The 19,848-nt window shown below is 43.8% G+C and overlaps 1 long non-coding RNA gene across 1 annotated transcript in view; it reads left to right on the forward strand.

Moving 5' to 3' along the window:
* The first annotated feature begins 1,720 nt into the window (after window positions 1-1,720).
* The window catches only part of LOC117076739, a 44,018-nt gene continuing 25,890 nt past the window's right edge, over window positions 1,721-19,848 (forward strand). Inside the window, exon 1 of the long non-coding RNA XR_004434462.1 lies at window positions 1,721-2,149. This is a non-coding gene — a long non-coding RNA (uncharacterized LOC117076739). The remainder of the gene's footprint in view (window positions 2,150-19,848) is intronic.

Consider the following 19,848-nt stretch of genomic DNA (forward strand, 5'->3'; position numbering starts at 1 on the left):
TGATGACGAAGGCTACAATCTGTTTTCCGCTTTGGTTGTGACTTTTCCTGGCTAGAGTCACTCCCCAGAATTAGCTCACAGGGGCTACAAGGTTCTCCCACTTGGAGGGATTTTCTTCGAGTCCATTTCTCTTGGCACTAAGTAGACACCAACAGTGTAGTCAGTGGCTTTCAAAGCCATTTATATAGAGAGCTGTGACTGCGGAATTCTGGGGTCTGTAGAAGAATCTGTAAGTGTAATGGAAGGAATTGCAGTTGAAACTACTAGAGAACCAATGACAGCAGCACCAGAGGAAACCAAGGGAAGCAGCAGTCACTGTCACTGCAAGTCTGCAGCGAAGCTCCTGTGAGTTCAGCGCTTTGAGCTGTGTTGCACTCTGCTCTACCACCGGCCACTTTTCTGAGAATATGCTGAGTTAAAAATGAACTCAATTTTGGAGTGTGGAGGATTTATTATCTGTGGGGAATTAGTTAAATCTTTCTGAAAAGGATTACGGGTGAGAATTTTTTTCAGTAAATTGGATAATTTTACCAACACGTGTTTTTTTTTTTTTTTTAGACAGAGTCTTACTCTGTCGCCCAGGCTGGAATGCAGTGGCACGATCTCGGCTCACTGCAACCTCCGCCTTCCTGGTCCAAATGATTCTCCTGCCTCAGCCTCCTGAGTAGCTGGGATTACAGGTGCGTGCCACCATGCCCAGCTAATTTTTGTATTTTTAGTAGAGATGGGGTTTCACCATGTTGGCCAGGCTGATCTCGAACTCCTGACCTTGTGATCCGCCCGCCTCAGCCTCCCAAAGTGATAGGATTACAGGCGTGAGCCACCTATAATCCTATCAGGCCCGGCCTGCCAACAAGTATTTTTACCAAGCCATGTATATTGGGGGTATGTGACATGAACCACTGCTAAGCTTCCTGGGCTGTAGCATTCAGTACGTCAAGGATTAGAGCTCTAGAACTCAGCCTCATCCATTTTGCTTTTTACCCAATTCCCTTTATTTCAGGGAAATGAGGAAAGGACTCCAGTTTTAAGATTAAATTCCTCTAAGCCCTGTTTCCCCGTCACACTCCACTGGGTTGGACCAACCACATGTTATCTCACATCACTACTTCAGATTTTTGATGGGCTTGAATAGACAGATTGGGAGATTTTAAATGCTTAAACTGACAAAGTGACCTTTGGGGGTACGTTTCGAGGTACGTTATCTGTCATCGTCCTAGGGGAAACTTGCCTTTAAAAATTTTTCATGTTTATTTCTCCAATCCTCAACCCCTGAGATATAGATAAAACTTTTTCTCTCTTTTCTGGAGGAGTGCTATTTTTATAACAGGGCGCCCTCCAGCGATTCTGGAATCTCAAACAATAGAATAGAATTCGAGCGTCTTGGGGAGAGAGCAATGTTATTTTAGTCGATGGAGGAAAAAAATAAAAAGTGCTGATTACTTTAGAGTGTGTCTGTAATGTAATTCCTGGAACACAGGCAAAAATTTCTGCCAAGGCAAATTTTTAGATTCAAGAACAGAGTCGAAAAGCCAGAAGCAAAAGTGGAGGTCAAGACTCGGAAAGGATCCCGGCAACCCGAATTGTTCTACAGAGCGCTTTCCGAAACCGTCTTGGATTGGGCCAGAAATGCCGCAACCCCGGTCACGTGATGCCGCCCCGCCCTCCGCCTCTAGATGACCTAGGGCTGGCTCGCATCCGCCAAAGCGGTCAAAGTCAGAGACCTGCGCATGCGCGGAGCGCGGGAGGCCTGGGGAAGCGCTCTGGATCATACTTCCGCTTCGCTTCCTCTGGGCAGGTCCAGCTTACTTGGACTGAAACTCGTGGGTCAGGTACTTAGGACCTTCCTTTTCTTTACTGTCTTTTCCATTTTGTAATCCTTGCTTAGCGATTAACAAAGCTTTTGTTTTCTTAATTTTTTTTTTTTTTTTAAATACACACGGAGTCTTGTTCTGTTGCCCAGGTTGATCTCGAACTCTCGGGCTCAAGTGATCCTCCTGCTCGGCTCCCAAATTGCTGGGGTTCCAGGCATGAGCCACCGTGCCTGGCCTTATTTTCTTTCTAATTTTATTTCAAGTATTGCATTATTCTAAACCCCACATTGACGAATATCATCCACCTGCTCAGCAGCTATAAATGGTGGAGTTAGGTAAGTTTTCAAGTTCTCTAAGGTGGAAATGAGGGCTGATCATGTGTGTGGTTTATGAAGTGCTGCGTTTGCAGCTGAGGCCACTTTTGCTTCTGTCACTTGTTTGTGCACAGTCTGGTTCAAGTTTGCACTTCGGTGACCTCTGCTAAGGGGACTTCTCTTCTTGTCCCCAGGGGCTAGCCTACTATTCCACGTTGTTCCTACTCCTATTTTTCTTCTATTTTATTTTATTATTTATTTATTTATTTTGTGAGACGTAGTCTTGCTCTGTTGCCCAGGCTGGAGTGCAGTGGCGCCGTCTCGGCTCACTGCAAACTCCGCCTCCTGGGTTCACGGCATTCTCCCGCCTCAGCCTCCCCAGTAGCTGGGACTACAGGCGCCCACCACCACGCCCAGTTAATTTTTTGTATGTTTGGTGGAGACGGGATTTTACCGTGTTAGCCAGGATGGTCTCGGTCTCCTGACCTCATGATCCGCCCGCCTTGGCCTCCCAAAGCGCTGGGATTACAGGCGTGAGCCACCGCGCCTGGCCTTTTCTTCTGTTTTAAAGCCAGCATTGCTGAATTGAACAGTCAAGTTGGTACCTAAGAACGAATCAATTCTGGAAAATATTGGAGCAACCAACTACCCAGAGGGAAACCGTTGAAAAATGACATGTAGCTCACATGTAAAGTGATTAAGAGCTTTAAGATATATATGTAGAATCTTTTTCCTCTCCGAAGGAAAGGATGGATCCATTGAGGGAAACTTTGTAGAGGTCACTGTGTGAGAGTATTAACATTTTTCTTCTGTTAATTAGGACGACTAAATTATAGTTTGTTAGAAGTGTCTTAAACTATTGAAGAAAACTGTCATCAATTATACTTTTTTTTTTTTTTTTTTTTTTTTGCGACGGAGTCTCGCTCTGTTGCCAGGCTGGAGTGCAGTGGCACGATTTCGGCTCATTGCAACCTCTGCCTCCTGAGTTCAAGCGATTCTCCTGCCTCAGTCTCCAGAGTAGCTGGGACTACAGGTGCGTGCCACCACATGATGAAACCCCGTCTCTACTAAACGTACAAAAATTATACGTTTTATTGGAATCAGTCACCTTTCAGAGAATATTTGCTTCAGTTTTTCTTGTGCAACCGAAAGGTGTCCTTGATGCTATGGAAGAAGAGAATAAATAAATTTGAAATCTTGTATACATAATTTTTATTAAAATGTCAAAGGACAGTTACATGTTTCTATAGAATTAGCATATATATATGCTCAATGAATCAATTATCTATCTATCATCTCTCTATCTAGAGAGAGAAACAGGGTCTGTTACCCAGGCTGGAGTGCAGTGGCTATTCACAGGCACGATCCTGCTACTGATCCGCAGGGGAGTTTTGACCTGCTCCATTTCCGATCTTGGCCAGTTCACCCCTCCCTTAGGCAACCTCGTGGTCCCCTGTTCCTGGGAGATCACTATATTGATGCCAAACTTAGTGTGGACACGCGATTGGTATAGCACACTACAGCCCAGAACTCCTGGGCTCAAGTCATCTCCTGCCTCAAGCTTCCCAAGTGCTGGGACTACAGGCAGGGGCCACCGCACCTGGCAAAGTTAGCAAATATTTAACTGCAGTAAAACTAATGGCAGTAGTTTCTCAGGCATTTTCATTGGCTTTTACAAAGTCACAAAATTGGATAAAATGAGGGCCATTTACTTTATTTAAAAATAAGAGGCCTAGCGCTGTGGCTCACGCCTGTAATCCCAATACTTTGGGAGGCCAAGGTGGGTGGATCACAAGGTCAGGAGTTGGAGAGCAGCCGGGCCAATATGGTCAAACCCTGTCTCCACTAATACAAAAGTTAGCCGGGTGTGGTGGCGCGTGCCTGTAGTCCCAGTTGCTCAGTAGGCTGAGGCAGGAGAATCGCTTGCACCTGGGAGGTGGAGGTTGCAGTGAGCCAAGATCGCGCCACTGCACTCAGGCCTGGGCGACTGAGTGAGACTGTCTCAGAAAACAAACAAACAAAAAAGAGATGAGAATATTCTTGGATTTTAAGAAGCCAAGATTTTCTAGTGGGTAATAGCATTTCTCAGAAAAGACTTTTTCTTTTGACGGACTAAATATTTAGGAAAATTTTTTCTTCTTATATTGAGGGATTGTATTTTCAGTATTGTTTTGATGTTGCCACAGTATTTAAAAAAATAATTTTTAGCAGGTGAAGACAATGTGAATTTGTTGTTTACAACCCGCAGGACATTGAGGAGCTACTTGCTGAGAGAGGAGCTACTACCATCTGGTCTCTCCTATGAGGCCAAAGCACTACACGGGTCCCATGATAAACCTACTTTTCTTTTTGTGTCATCTATTTTCCTTTCCACTGCTATTCTATATCAGCCTTGAGGTTGCTATTGGAGTTGAGGGACAAATAAGAGGTCATATAATGTAGGCCATCGCATAATGATGAAATATCAATTCTGTGGTCTGTCTCTAAGGCTCTGTCCTTGATAATAAAACACAGTGTGCTGTAATAGTTATCAAGCTTCCACTCCATATTATTAGGTTATTAGCTATTAATTAGATGTCACTTGCCATTTTTGCTTTACATGACTGTAAATAACTACTGTCTTTCAGGTATTTATGTACTCAATTTTTATAAGCAGTTTGTAATTAACATATAAGAAAAAAACCATGGAGAATTATGTACAAATCCTTTTCAAGGCAAGCAGTCTTATAGCTATGATCAAAGGCATAAAATGTAGAATATTTAACAAACTTTTAAGATCCTTTGTTTAAGGAACATAAGTGATAGGAAAACAAAGATGAATGGCACCAACTCTATCTCTTGAAAAACACAGCCTAAACCCAAGATTATAAACCAAGAGCGAAATTGCAGGCAGAGAAATGGCTGAACTGACAGCTTGTGCCTAGAAAGCTCAGAAGATGCTAAAACTTTGATTTGCTCACTTCAGTGAAGGCTTGATCCTTCATTTTGCAGGGCTATGGAAGGAGAATATTTATTTGAGTTTGTAAATACAAAAATCGATCAGTATATGAGGGACAGACTTGTGCCAAGAAAATTCACCAAAGTCAGATTTCTAAACCGAAGTGTCAATTTATTAATTTACAGGGAGATTGTGTATTTACATTGACTATGGTATTATTGTTCAGCGTTCTAAATCGGTGCTCTTTTTCTGTGTGTGTGTGTTTTTTTTTTTTTTTTTTTAAGTTCTAGGGTACATGTGCAGGTTTGTTACATATGTATACCTGAGCTATGTTGGTTTGCTGCACCCATTAACTCGTCATTTACATTAGGTATATTTCCTAATGCTATCCCTCCCCACCCCCCGCCACAATAGGACCTGGTGTGTGATGTTCCCCTTCCTGTGTCCAGGTGATCTCATTGTTCAGCTCCCACCTATGAATGAGAACATGTGGTATTTGGTTTTCTGTTCTTGTGATAGTTTGCTGAGAATGATGGTTTCCAGCTGCATCCATGGTGCTCTTTAATAGAAATATAATTCTGTCAAAAATGCAAGTTGGTGGGGTTTGGTGGCTCTTACCTATAATCCCAGCACTTTGGGAGGCCGAGGCGGGTGGATCACCTGAGGTCAGGAGTTGGAGACCAGTCTGGCCAACATGGTGAAACCCCATCTCTACTGAAAATACAAAAATTTGCCAGGCATGGTGGCGGGTGCCTGTAATCCCAGCTACTCCGGAGGCTGAGGTAGGAGAATTGTTTGTGCCTGGGAGACAGAGGCTGCAGTGAGCCAAGATCGAGCCACTCTGCTCCAGCGTGGGTGACAGAATGAGACTCTGTCTCAAAAAAAAAAAAATGCAAGTCACAGATGTATTTAGAATTTTCTAGTAGACATATTTAAAAAACTAAAAAGAAACAGGTAAAATTAATTTTAATGTATTTTAATTAACCCAACATATTCAAAATATTATACTTTCTATATGTAATCAATATAAAAAATCATTAGTAAGATTTTTTTGTGTTTTTTTCATACAAAGTCTTTCAAATCTGGGATGGATTTTATGCTTACAGCACATCTCAATTCAGATAGTCATTTTTCCCTTTCTTTCTTTCTTTCTTTCTTTCTTTCCTCCCTTCCTCCCTTCCTCCCTTCCTCCCTTCCTCCCTTCCTCCCTTCCTCCCTTCCTCCCTTCCTCCCTTCCTCCCTTCCCCCTTCCTCCCTTCCTCCTTTCCTCCTTCCTCCTTTCCTCCTTTCCTCCTTTCCTTCTTTCTTTCTTTTTCTTTCTTTCTTTCTTTCTTTCTTTCTTTCTTTCTTTCTTTCTTTCTTTTTTAACAGATTTTTATTTTTATTTAGTTACTTTCTTCTTCTTTTCTTTCTTTTTATAAAGATGGGGTCTCATCATATTGCCCAGGCTGGTCTCAAACTCCTGGGCTCAACTGATCTCCCTCCTTGGCCTCCCAAAGTGCCCGGATTAGCCACATTTCGAGTGCAGTAGTCATGTTGCGAGGTGAAGATCTCGTGTGTCCCTTCTAGGAAAGGTAACTGAGAGGCCAAGTGCACAATCAGAATCCTCTCAGGTGAGCATAGAATCAGAGGAGAGGGTGCTAGATGGTCTTTAGCGATATTTTATGTATTTGACAAGTAAGAGGAACCTACCCTGATCCACACTAGCATATTTTTTCTAGAGGTTTTAGTATTTGTTGTGTTTAGTTTATCTCACCTTGGCAGCAGTACACTCAGCACTACTAGACTAATGCTGCCAAATTCTTGCTTCCTTTGATTCTATGTAAATTACTTTATTCTATTAACATACTTTCTATTTTTCTTTCTTTCCTTTTTTTTTTTTTTGAGACAGAGTCTTGCTCTGTTGCCCAGGCTGGAGTGCAGTGGTGTGATCTCGGCTCACTGCAAACTCCGCGTCTCAGGGTTGAGCAATTTTTATGCCTCAGCCACCCGGGTAGCTGGGATTCCACCACCCTGGCTAATTTTTGTACTTTTAGTAGAGGTGGGGTTTCGCCAGGTTGGCCAGGCTGGTCACGAACTCCTGGCCTCAAGTGATCCACCCACCTTGGCCTCCCAAAGAACTGGGATTGCAAGTGTGAGCCACTGTGCCCGGCCACAGTTTTAAAATATAATAATTATACTAATCATTTTTCATATTAGATGATAATATTTCTCCTTTTTGTCTTTTAAAAAAATTTTAAATTTTATTTATTTTTTGAGACAGAGTCTCACTCTGTCACCCAGGCTGGAGTGCAGTGGTGTGATCTCAGCTCACTGCAACCTCTGCCTCCCAGGTTCAAACAATTCTCCTGCCTCAGCTTCCTGAATAGCTGGGAATACAGGCATGCACCACCATGCCAGGCTAATTTTTGTATTTTTAGTAGAGATGACGTTTCACCATGTTGGTCAGGCTGGTCTTGAACTCCTGACCTTGCTATTGCTATCTGCCCGCCTTAGCCTCCCAAAGTGCTGGGATTACAGGTGTGAGTATTTATTTATTTATTTATTTATTTATTTATTGAGACGGAATTCACTCTTGTTGCCCAGGCTGGAGTGCACTGGCATGATCTCGGCTCGCTGCAGCCTCTGCCTCCCTGGTTCAAGTGACTCTCCTGCCTCAGCCTCCTGAGTAGCTGGGATTACAGGCGCCCCCCACCACACCTGGCTAATTTTTGTATTTTTAGTAGACACGGGGTTTCACCATGTTGGCCAGGCTGGTCTTGAACTGGTGGCACACACCTGTAGTCCCAGCTACTTGGGAGGCTGAGGCAGAAGAATCACTTGAACTGGGGAGGCAGAGGTTACAGTGAGTCGAGATGGCACCACTGCACTCCTGGGTGACAGAGTGAGACTCTGTCATTAAAAGATAAAAGAAAAAAAGACCTACCAAATGAGAGAAGCAATGGCTATTTATTCTGAGCTTGCTTTAGCAAGGGAGTCCGCTACCAGCACTGGCATTTGGGCAGAGACCCAGAGGCAGGCAGAGAAATGGGAAAGCTTTATGGAGGAAAGAAGCCCTGATTGGAAGCTGTTGGCATGAGGAAGCTGCAGGTGGGCTAATCAGAAGTGGAGCATCTTATGTGATTGGTTAGGGGTGCATATTTGGCTTTCCTTGGTTGGTCCTATGTTGGAAATGGGGACTAAAATTCTGGAAGCCATCAGTTATTGATCAAGTCCTGGCCATTTTAGGCCAATTGTTACAGAAGTTATTTTTTAGCTTCTTGGATTGTCACTAGAGATAGCAAACTGGCTTCCTCTAAGTCTGACTTACAGCAGGCTGGCTTCCTGAGTTGTTTATTGTAGATAAAGGGTTGATCTCCTGGGCAAGGTGTTGCACATCATGGGTCAAAGTTCAATTTTTCATATGATCTGGCCATTGTCCATTTGTTATTCAGTCTCTCAGCCTCTAATTTGAAGTTGTTATAGAAGTTCTGACAAATACAGTAAGATAGTAAATAAATAAGTGGCTTAAATTCTGGGAGGCAAGCAGATGATGGAATCTTTATGCTCAACTAAACTACTTGAATTAATGAAGTCGTTCAGAAAAAAAACACTCTAGGCCAGGTGCAGCGGCTCATGCCAGGTGCTGTTTTCTGTAATCCCAGCATTTTGGGAGGCCGAGGCAGGCAGATCACTCGAGGCCAGGAGTTAGAGATCAGCTTGACCAACATGGGGAAAGCCCATCTCTACTGTAATAAAAATACAAAAATTAGCCCGGCATGATGGCGGGTGCCTGTAATCCCATCTACCTGGGAGGCTAAGGAAGGAGAATCATTTGAATTCGGGAGGCAGAGGTTGTAGTGAGCCAAGATCGCACCACTGCACTTGAGCCTGAGTGACAGGGCAAGGCTCTGTCTCAAAAAACAAAACAAAGCACTCTAATATTCTGGCAATAATTATGTAAAGAATGTAGAGAAAAAAAGATCCCATGCACCATATCAACAAATACAATTCATAGACATAGTCTTACTGAGGACTTGTTTGATCTATGTAATACAAACTATCAAACTATTACTAGAGAGAAAAAATTAGAAACATCCTTTAATAGAAACACTCTTATTTTTTCACCAATGAATAAAAGGAGAGGCATGCTAAATTTTAGATGAAAAGGCTGAACATTGTGAAGATTTTAGCCTGTCCTCAATCAATTTAAAAATTCAATGCAGCCCCCATCTAAATTCCCACTGGATTTTTTTTGTAGGGAGGAAGCCAAGAAATTTTTTTATTTTTTTTATTTTTTTTATGAGGTGGAGTCTCACTCTGTTGCCCAAGCTGGAGTGCAGTGGCATGATCTCAGCTCACTGCAACCTCTGCCTCCCAGGTTCAAGCAGTTATCCTGCCTCAGCCTCCTGAGCAGCTGGGACTACAGGCACGTGCCACCACACCTGGCTAATGGAAATTTTCTAAAGGTCGTCTAAAAGAGTAAACAAAAAAGAACAAGACAAATTTACTTATTTAATAAATATTTATTGATTTCCATGTCCAAGACCTAAGGATATATAGTATTGTTTCCTCACCCATTGGTTCATGGCTGAGGCCACATAACAAAAGATAGATTAACAAGAGAAACACAAACAAAAAAAATTTTTTTTTTTTTGAGCAACAAGCCTGTTTATTTCACCTGGGTGCAGGCAAACTGAGTCCGAAAAAGGAGTCAGCAAAGGGTGTTGGGATTATCATTAGTTCTTACAGGTTTGGGATAGGCGGTAGAGTTAGGAGCAATTATTTTGCAGGCAGGGGGTGTATCTTACAAAGCACATTCTCAAGGGTGGGGAGAATATTACAAAGTACCTTCTCTTTTTTTTTTTTTTTGAGACGGAGTCTTGCTCTGTTGCCCAGGCTAGAGCACAGTGGCGCATCTCTGCTCTCTGCAAGTGCCACCTCCCAGGTTCACACCATTCTCCTGCCTCAGTCTCCCGAGTAGCTGGGACTACAAGCGCCTGCCACCATGCCCAGCTAATTTTTTTTGTATTTTCAGTAGAGACGGGGTTTCCACGTGTTAGCCAGGATGATCTCGATCTCCTGACCTCATGATCCGCCCGCCTTGGCCTCCCAAAGTGCTGGGATTACAGGCGTGAGCCACTGTGTACGGCCTAGGCCTGATACATGTTAACCTAAATAACAAGCAGAGAGAGAGGCTCTCTAAAAGAAAATGACGTTTATTTGGGAATAGAGCATTGCAATGGGAATCTGCATGTCATAGTAAATGATGTGCGTATTCAAGGAGATAAAGGAAGACCAAAGTTTTTAAAGGAAAAAATCAGGAGGATTATACAATTGTTTTGAAATAATTATCTTTGGCTACAAGGATTAATAACAGGGATGACACCAGTCTGAGGTTGAACAAGTAGTTGCTGGACAGATGTCCTTGTAGAAGTCTTTTTTGCCTAAGATTGTGACGGCTTTTGTGTAAGGTTGTGGGTTTTGTAGAGTCGTTTTCATTTTCATGCATACAAGTGTAAAAATCTTTTCAGTATGACTTCTTCTGGCCTTATTTGTAAGGGTTTTCTTAACATTAGTGACTCCATTTTGATTCAGCTCTTTGGGAGGTTGAGGCAGGAGACTCCCTTGAACTGAGGTGGAGGTTGCAGTGAGCTGAGATCATGCTGTTGCACTCCAGCCTGGGTGACGAGAGCAAAACTCCATCTCAAAAACAAAAACAAAAACAAAAAAAAAAAAGAGAAAAAATTAATGATTAAAAATCTTAAAGAAATCAGGCAAGAGTAAAATGTGTTTTATTTTTTCTTACTAAGTCCCCATAGTAGCATAATATTGGTTTTAAAAAACAGGTATAGTAAGATAACACAGCTAAATTACATTGATTAGATGAATAAAACTTAAAAAAAATGTCATTACAGGAATGGATTGCGATAGAATTATTTCTAAGGATTTATTCTAAGAAAATAATCTGTAAAACATCAGAATGTTCATTGCAAGGATAATTTTGTTGGGAAAAACTGGAAGCAGCCTAAATGTCCAGCAGTAGGGTAATAGTAAATTATCTTTTACTCATAAGTAGGATATTATGCAGCCATTAAGGATGGTGTTTTGACCAAGTGCGGTGGCTCACGTCTGTAATCCCAGCACTTTGGGAGGCCCATGCCAGCAGATCACTTAAGTTCAAGAGTTTGAGACCAGCCTGGCCAATATGAAGAAACCTCATCTCTACTAAAAATACAAAAAAATTAGCCAGGTGTGGTGGTATATGTCTGTAATCTCAGCTACTTGAGAGGCTGGGGCAGGAGACTAGCTTGAATATGGAAGATGGAGGTTGCAGTGAGCTGAGATCGCACCATTGCACTCCAGCCTGGGCGACAGAGTGAGACTCTGTCTCAAAAAAAGAAAAAAGAGACCGGGCGCGGTGGCTCAAGCCTGTAATCCCAGCACTTTGGGAGGCCGAGATGGGCGGATCACGAGGTCAGGAGATCGAGACCATCCTGGCTAACACGGTGAAACCCCGTCTCTACTAAAAAATACAAAAAACTAGCCGGGCGAGATGGCGGGCGCCTGTAGTCCCAGCTACTCGGGAGGCTGAGGCAGGAGAATGGCGTGAACCCGGGAGGCGGAGCTTGCAGTGAGCTGAGATCCGGCCACTGCACTCCAGCCCGGTCGACAGAGCGAGACTCCGCCTCAAAAGAAAAAGAAGAAAAGAAAAATGGTGTTTTGAAACTATTTATCAGGCCGGGCGTGGTGGCTCAAGCCTGTAATCCCAGCACTTTGGGAGGCCGAGACGGGTGGATCACGAGGTCAGGAGATCGAGACCATCCTGGCTAACACGGTGAAACCCCGTCTCTACTAAAAAATACAAAAAACTAGCCGGGCGAGATGGCGGGCGCCTGTAGTCCCAGCTACTCGGGAGGCTGAGGCAGGAGAATGGCGTAAACCCGGAGGCGGAGCTTGCAGTGAGCCGAGATTGCGCCACTGCACTCCAGACTGGGCGACAGAGCGAGACTCCGTCTCAAAAAAAAAAAAAAAAAAAAGAAACTATTTATTTATTTAGTTATTTAAGACAGAGTCTCCATCTGTTGCCCAGGCTGGAGTGCAGTGGGGCAATCTCAGTTTACCCCAACCTCCGTCTCCCAGGTCAAGCGATTCTTGTGCCTCAACATCTGGAATAGCTGGAACTACAGGCACACACCACCACGCCCGGCTAATTGTGTGTTTTTGTAGAGACGGGGTTTCACCATGTTGCCCATGTTGGTCTCAAACTCCCGACTCCAAGTGATCCGCCTGCCTTGGCCTCCCACAGTGTTAGGATTATGGGCGTGAGCCGCCATGCCCGGCCTTGAAACAATTTAAATGAAAAGGGGAAACACTAGAGTTGAAAGGAACATTAGTAATCATGGAGTCCACCTTCTTTATCTTAACTGCATGGAAAACCAAAATCTGTGAGGTTAAGTGACTTGCTTGAGGACACAGGGAGGAAGTATCAGTTGTTACCAGCACAGGCTCTTGAGTAAACTGACTTGGCTTTCAATCCTTACTCTACCAGTTACTGATATTATGATCCTGGGGCTCATTATATAGTCCCTGCATTTCAGTCTCCTCAACTGTAAAATGGAGATGATAAATAAGGTTGGCATGAGAGTTAAATATGCCTGTTATATGTCACATCCTTAATCCTTAATAAATATCATTTATTAAAATGTATGTGATATAATAAAGGCTGGGCACAGTGACTCATGCCTGTAATCCCAGCACTTTGGGAGGCTGAGGCAGGTGGATCACCTGAGGTTAGGAGTTTGAGACCAGCCTGGCCAACATGGTAAAACCCCATCTCTACTAAAAATACATAAATTAGCCAGGCATGGTGGTAGGCACCTGTAATCCCAGCTGCTCAGGAGACTGAGGCAGGAGAATCGCTTGAACCTGGGAGACCTGGGAGGCAAAGGTTGCAGTGAGCCGAGATTGCATCACTGCACTCCACCCTGGGTAACACAGTGAGACTCTGTCTCAAAAAAAAAAAAAAAGTAGGCCGGGCGCGGTGGCTCAAGCCTGTAATCCCAGCACTTTGGGAGGCCGAGACGGGTAGATCACGAGGTCAGGAGATCGAGACCATCCTGGCTAACACGGTGAAACCCCGTCTCTACTAAAAAATACAAAAAACTAGCCGGGCGACGTGGCGGCGCCTGTAGTCCCAGCTGCTCGGGAGGCTGAGGCAGGAGAATGGCGTGAACCCGGGAGGCGGAGCTTGCAGTGAGCTGAGATCCGGCCACTGCACTCCAGCCTGGGCGACAGAGCGAGACTCCGCCTCAAAAAAAAAAAAAAAAAAAAAAAAAGTATGTGTTATAACAAAGAATACAGGCGTATCTCACTTTATTGAACTTCACCTTTATTGCACTTCGCAGATTTTTTTTTTTTTGAAATGGAGTCTTGCTCTGTCGCCCAGGCTGGAATGCAATGGCGTGATCTCAGCTCACTGCAACCTCTGCTTCCCGGGTTCAAGTGATTTTCCCACCTTAGCCTCCCAAGTAGCTGGGATTACAGGCACCTGCCACCAGGTCTGGCTAATTTTTGTATTTCTTTTTTTTTCTTTTTTGTAGACACAGGGTTTCACCATGTTGGCCAGGCTGGTCTTGAACTCCCGACTTTGGGTGATCTGCCTGCCGCAGCCTCCCAAAATGTTGGGATTACAGGCATGAGCTACCATGCCCAGCTTGGATGTTGTACTTTTTACAAATTGAATGTTTATGGCAGCCCTGCGTCAAGCAAGTCTATTGGTGCCATTTTTCTAACAGCCTTAGTCACTTCATGTCTGTGTCACATTTGGTAATCCTCATAATATTTTAAACTCTGAAATTATTATTATATCTTTTAAGGTGATCTGTGATTAGTGATTTTTGTTCTTTTCCCAACCCTCAAGTGGAAACAGAGATGCTCAGTGATCTTTGATGTTAGTATTGTAATTATTTTGGGGTGCCACAAATTGCACTTATATAAAATGATAAACTTAATGGATAAATTTGTGCATTCTGACTGCTCTTCTGAATGGCCATTCTTGTGTCTCTCCCTCTCTTCAGGCCTCCCTATTCCCTGGGACACAATGATATTGAAATTAGGTCAATTAATAACGTTACAATGGCCTCTAAGTGTTCAATTGTAAAGAAGAGTTGCACGTCTTTCATGTTAAACCAAAAGCTAGAAATGATTAAATTAATAAAAGATGGCATTTCGAAAGCCGAGAAAGCCGAGATAGGCCAAACACTAGGTCTCTTGTGCCAAGTAGCTCGCTAATGATAAGTTAGCCATGGATGATAAGAAAGCTAAACAGCCTTATTGCTGACATGGAGAAACTTTGAGTGGTCCTAATAGAAGATCAAATCAGCCACAGCATGCCCTTAAACCAATCCCTAATCCAGAGCAAGGCCCTGTCTTCATTTCTGTCCCTTAGGGAATTCTAAGGGTTTTAGTTAGTTTGTTTTTAGAGACGGGGGTCTCACTCCATTACCCAGTCTGGAGGGCAGTGGAGCAATCATAGCTCATTGCAACCTCAAACTCCTGGACTCAAGAAATCCTCCTGCATCGGCCTCTCAAAGTGCTGGAATTACAGGCGTGAGCCACTGTGCCCATTCTCCAAGGGTTTTTGAACCCATGTGCTGGCAATCAGAGACAAAGATTAGACATACAGGCAAAGCTCAGAGATGTTGCAGTTTGTGTTCCAAACCACAGAGGTGGAAGAGCAGTTAAAAGCTAGCAGAGGTTGGTTCATGAGGAAAGAAGCTATCTCCATGACATAAAAGGGCAAGGTGAAGTAGCAAGTGCTGATATAGGAACTGCAGCAAGTTATCCAGAAGCTTTAGCTAGGATCATTGATGAAGGCGGCTCCATTAAACAACAGGTTTTCTTTTTCTTTTTTTGGAGACAGAGTCTTGCTCTGTCACTAAGGCTGGAGTGCAATGGTGCGATCTTGGCTTATTGTAGCCTCCGCCTCTCAGGTTCAAGAGATCCTCATGCCTCCCGAGTACCTGGTACTACAGGTGCGTGCCACCATGTCCGGCTAATTTTTGTATTTTAAGTAGAGACAGGGTTTCACTATGTTGGCCAGGCTGGTAATGAACTCTGACCTCAAGTGATCCACTCACCTTGGCTTTCCAAAGTGCTGGGATTATAGGCGAGAGCCACCATGCCCAACCCAACTGGTGACTTTAAGTTGAAACCAGTGCTTATTTACCATTCCCAAAATCCTAGGATCCTAAAGTATTATGCAAAATCTACTCTGCCTGTGCTCTATCAGTGGAAAAACAAGCCTGGATTACAGCATATCTGTTTACAGCATGGTTTACTGAATACTTTCTTTTGGTTTTTGAGACAGGGTCTCACTCTGTCACTCAGGCTGGAGTGCATTGGCACGATCGTGGCTCACTGCAGCCTCGACCTCATTGGGCTTGTGTGATCCTCTCACCACAGCCTCCCTAGTAGCTGGGACCACAGGTAAGTGCTACTACACCTGGCTAATTTTTGTATTTTTTGTAGAGACAGAGTTTTGCCATGTTGCACAGACTGGTCTTAAACTCATGGGCTCAAGTGATCCTCCTGTCTTGGCCTCCCAAAGTGCTGGGATTGCAGACAGGAGCCACCTCACCTGGCCTACTAAATACTTTCAGCCCACTGTTGAGACCTACTCCTCAGAAAAAAGATTCCTTTCAAAATATTACTGCTCATTGACAATCCACCTGGTCACCCAAGACCTCTGATGGAGATGTACAAGGAAATTACTGTTGTTTTTATGCCTGCTAACACAACATCCATTCTGCGGCCCAGGGATAAAGGAGCAATTTGGACTTTCAAGTCTTATTATTTATGAAATATATTTCATAAGGCTATAGCTGCCATTGATAGTGATTCCTCCCATGGATCTGGACAAATAAAATTGAAAACCTTCTGGAAAGGAATCAATCACCATTCTAGATGCCATTAGAACATTTATGATTCAAGGCTGGGCATGGTGGCTCATGCCTGTAATCCCAGCACTTTGGGAGGCCAAGGTGGGTGGATTGCCTGAGGTCCAGGAGTTCGAGACCAGCCTGGCCAACATGGTGAAACCCTGTCTCTACGAAAAATACAAAAATTAGCCAGGCGTGGTGGTAGGCACCTATAATTCCAGCTACTTGGGAGGCTGAGGCAAGAGAATCACTTGATCCGTGAGGCAGAGGTTGCAGTCATCTGAGATTGCGCTGTTGCACTCCAGCCTGGGTGACAAGAGTGAAACTCCATCTCAAAAAAACAAAAGCAAAAGAAAAAGAACATTTATGATTCATGGGAGGAGGTCAAAATATCAACATTAACATAAGTTTGGAAGAAGTTGATTCCAATCCTCATGGATGACTTTGAGGAGTTTAAGACTTCAGTGGAGGAAGGAACTGCAGATGTGGTAGAAATAGCAAGGGAACTAGAATTAGAAGTGGAGCCTGAAGATGAAACTGAATTGCCTCAATCTCATGATAAAACTTTAACAGATGTGGAGTTGCTTCTTATGGATAAGTAAAGAAAGAGATTTCTTGAGATGGAATCTACTTCTTGTGAAGATGCTGTGAACATAGTGGAAATGACAACAAAGGATTTAAAATGTTACAACAACTTAGTTGTTAAAGCAGGGGCAGGGTTTGAGGATTGATTCCTATTTTGAAAGAAATTCTACCGTGGGTAAATGCTATCAAAAAGCATCGCATGCTACAGGGAAATCTCTTGTGAAAGGAAAAGTAAATTGATGCAGCAATGTCATTGTTTTATTTAATAAATTTCTTTTTTTTTTTGAGGCGGAGTCTCGCTCTGTCGCCCGGACTGGAGTGCAGTGGCCGGATCTCAGCTCACTGCAAGCTCCGCCTCCCGGGTTTACGCCATTCTCCTGCCTCAGCCTCCCGAGTAGCTGGGACTACAGGCGCCCGCCACCTCGCCCGGCTAGTTTTTGTATTTTTTAGTAGAGACGGGGTTTCACTGTGTTAGCCAGGATGGTCTCGATCTCCTGACCTCGTGATCCGCCCGTCTCGGCCTCCCAAAGTGCTGGGATTACAGGCTTGAGCCACCGCGCCCGGCCTTATTTAATAAATTTCTATAGCCACCTCAGTGTTCAGCAACCACCACTGTGATCAGTCAGCAGCCATCAACATCAAGGCAAGACTCTCCACCAGACTCAGATGATCGTTAGCACTTTTTTTTTTTTTAGCAATAAAGTATTTTCGAATTAAAATATATACACTTTTAAGACATAATCCTATTGCACACTTAATAGTCTACAGTATAGTATAAACATAACTTTTATAAGCACTGGGAAACCAACAAATTTGTGACTCGCTTCATTGTGATATTCACTTTATTGCTGTGGTTTGGAACACAAACTGCAACATCTCTGAGCTTTGCCTGTATGTCTGATCTTTGTCTCTGGTTGCCAGCACATGGGTTCAAAAACCCTTGGAGAATGGGCGCAGCGACTCACACCTCTAATTCCAGCACTTTGAGAGGCCGATGCAGGAGGATTGCTTGAGTCCAGGAGTTTGAGGCTGCAATGAGCTATGATGGCACCACTGCCCTCCAGACTGGGTAATGGAGTGAGACCCCCATCTCTAAAAACAAACTAACTAAAACCCTTAGACTTTCCTAAGGGACAGAAATGGAAATTTTTTGTTATTCTTTATGATCCCCTTTTAACCATACAGGAGTTGATGTGAATGAATTAACACACTGTGAGTCCTTCGATATTTTCAAGGGACTGGCTGGTCAAACCAGAAAGACCAAGCATAGGTTCAGAGGATTGAAACTTGTAATCTTTCAATTTCGCTTACCTACCCTACTCCCGGCAACCCTGATCTCCTTGGAGGAGAGTCTAGAGATTGGGTTCAATCAAGCGGCCGATGATTTCATCTATCATGCCCTACATAATGAAAACCTAATAAATACCCTAGACCCCAAGACTCAGTGGAGCTTCCTAGTTTGTGAACACATTGATGTACAAGGAGGGTGATGCACCCAGATGCCATGAGGAGATGCACCCAGGGTCCATGAGGAGAAGTCACGGGAAGCTTTGTTCCCCGTTCTCTCCTCCCCACCCTCAGACCTTGCCCTAAGTGTCTTTTTCATTGGTTGTTCTTGAATTGTATTTTTTTTTTTTTGGAGGCAGAGTCTCTTGTCGCCAGGCTGGAATGCAGTGGCACGATCACGGTTCACTGCAACCTCCACCTCCCAGGTTCAAGTGATTCTCCTACCTCAGTCTCCCAAGTAGCTGGGATTACAGGTGCGCGCCACCATGCCTGGCTAATTTTTGTATTTTTAGTAGAGACAGGGTTTCACCATGTTGGCCAGGATGGTCTTGATCTCCTGACCTCATGATCCGTCCGCCTTGGCCTCCCAAAGTGCTGGGATTACAGGCATGAGCCACCGCACCCAGTTTCTTTCTCTCTTTCTTTTTTTTTTTTTTGAGATAGAGTCTCACTCTTGTCACCCAGGCTGGAGTGTAATGGCACAATCTTGGGTCACTGCAAGTCTGCCTCCCAGGTTCAAGGGGTTCTTCTGCCTCAGCCTCCCAAGTAGCTGGGATTACAGGTGCCCACCACTATGCCTGTCTAATTTTGTTGTATTTTTTTTTTTTTTTTTTTAGTAGAGATGGGGTTTCACCATGTTTGCCAGGCTGGTCTTGAACTCCTGACCTCAGGTGATCCGCCCGCCTTGGCCTCCCAAAGTGCAGGGATTACAGATGTAAGCCACTGTACCCAGACTTTTTCTTTTTTTTTTTTTTTTTTGAGGCGGTCTCATTCTGCCACCCAGGCTGGAGTGCAGTGGTGCAATCATAGCTCACTGTAGCCTCAAGCTCCTGGCCTCAAGCAGTGCTCCTGCCTCAGGCCTCTTAAGTAGTTGGGACTACAGGTGCACATCACCTCACCTGGCTGTTTTTTGTTTTATTGAATTTTATATATATATATTTTTTTGAGGCAAAGAAAATTGTCATTCAGGTCTGTCATCCAGGCTGGAGTACAGTGGCACAAACATGGCTCACTGCAGCCTTGGCTTCTTGGGCGCAAGTAATCCTCCCACCTCAGCCTCTATCTGAGTAGCTTAGGACCACAGATGTGCACCACTACACCCAGCTAATTTTAAAAATTTTTTGTAGAGATGGGACTTGCTATGTTTCCCAGGCTAGTATCAAAGTCCTGGGCTCAAGCAATCTTTCTGCCTTGGACTCCCAAAACGTTGAGATTCCAGGCATGAACCACTGCATCTGGCGTGAATTCTATTCTTTATGATAGAAATGTGATGTTAAATAGCAGTTGTATTATTCACCCAGAACAGTGGGTTCTGGGTTGTTGTAGCAAATTATTGAACCTGAGGAGGTTGTGGGAAGCCCCGAATTTATAGTTGGGTGGGCAGAAGTTTGGGTGGTTTGGGGACACCCAAGATGCAATTTTGTGAAGGACTTTGTCCTTAACCTGTGGATTCTGCACTTAAGATTCATAAATTTGGAAACAAGAGTTTTATTTTTTATGAAGCATTGCAGCCTGTAGGCTGGGAAGTGTAGCCTCTGGTAGAAACTGAAAGCAGGCACTTTGAGGGAGGAAAGGGTGAGGCAGGAATTTATGCTGAATGGATTGCTATGTATACAATCAACAGGTTACAGGAGGAGCTGTGAATATTCATAAAGGGGGGGGCACATGCTATTAAGTCAATATGTGTGTTACATATGTCACATGTTTACTTTGAGGTGGTGACTTAATATTTAAATATATTAAAATTAGGCTGTAATTTCAGAATGTAA

Source organism: Trachypithecus francoisi, unplaced genomic scaffold (genome assembly GCF_009764315.1).
Source record: "Trachypithecus francoisi isolate TF-2019V2 unplaced genomic scaffold, Tfra_2.0 Lachesis_group5, whole genome shotgun sequence".
In the NCBI taxonomy this organism is placed as follows: domain Eukaryota; kingdom Metazoa; phylum Chordata; class Mammalia; order Primates; family Cercopithecidae; genus Trachypithecus; species Trachypithecus francoisi.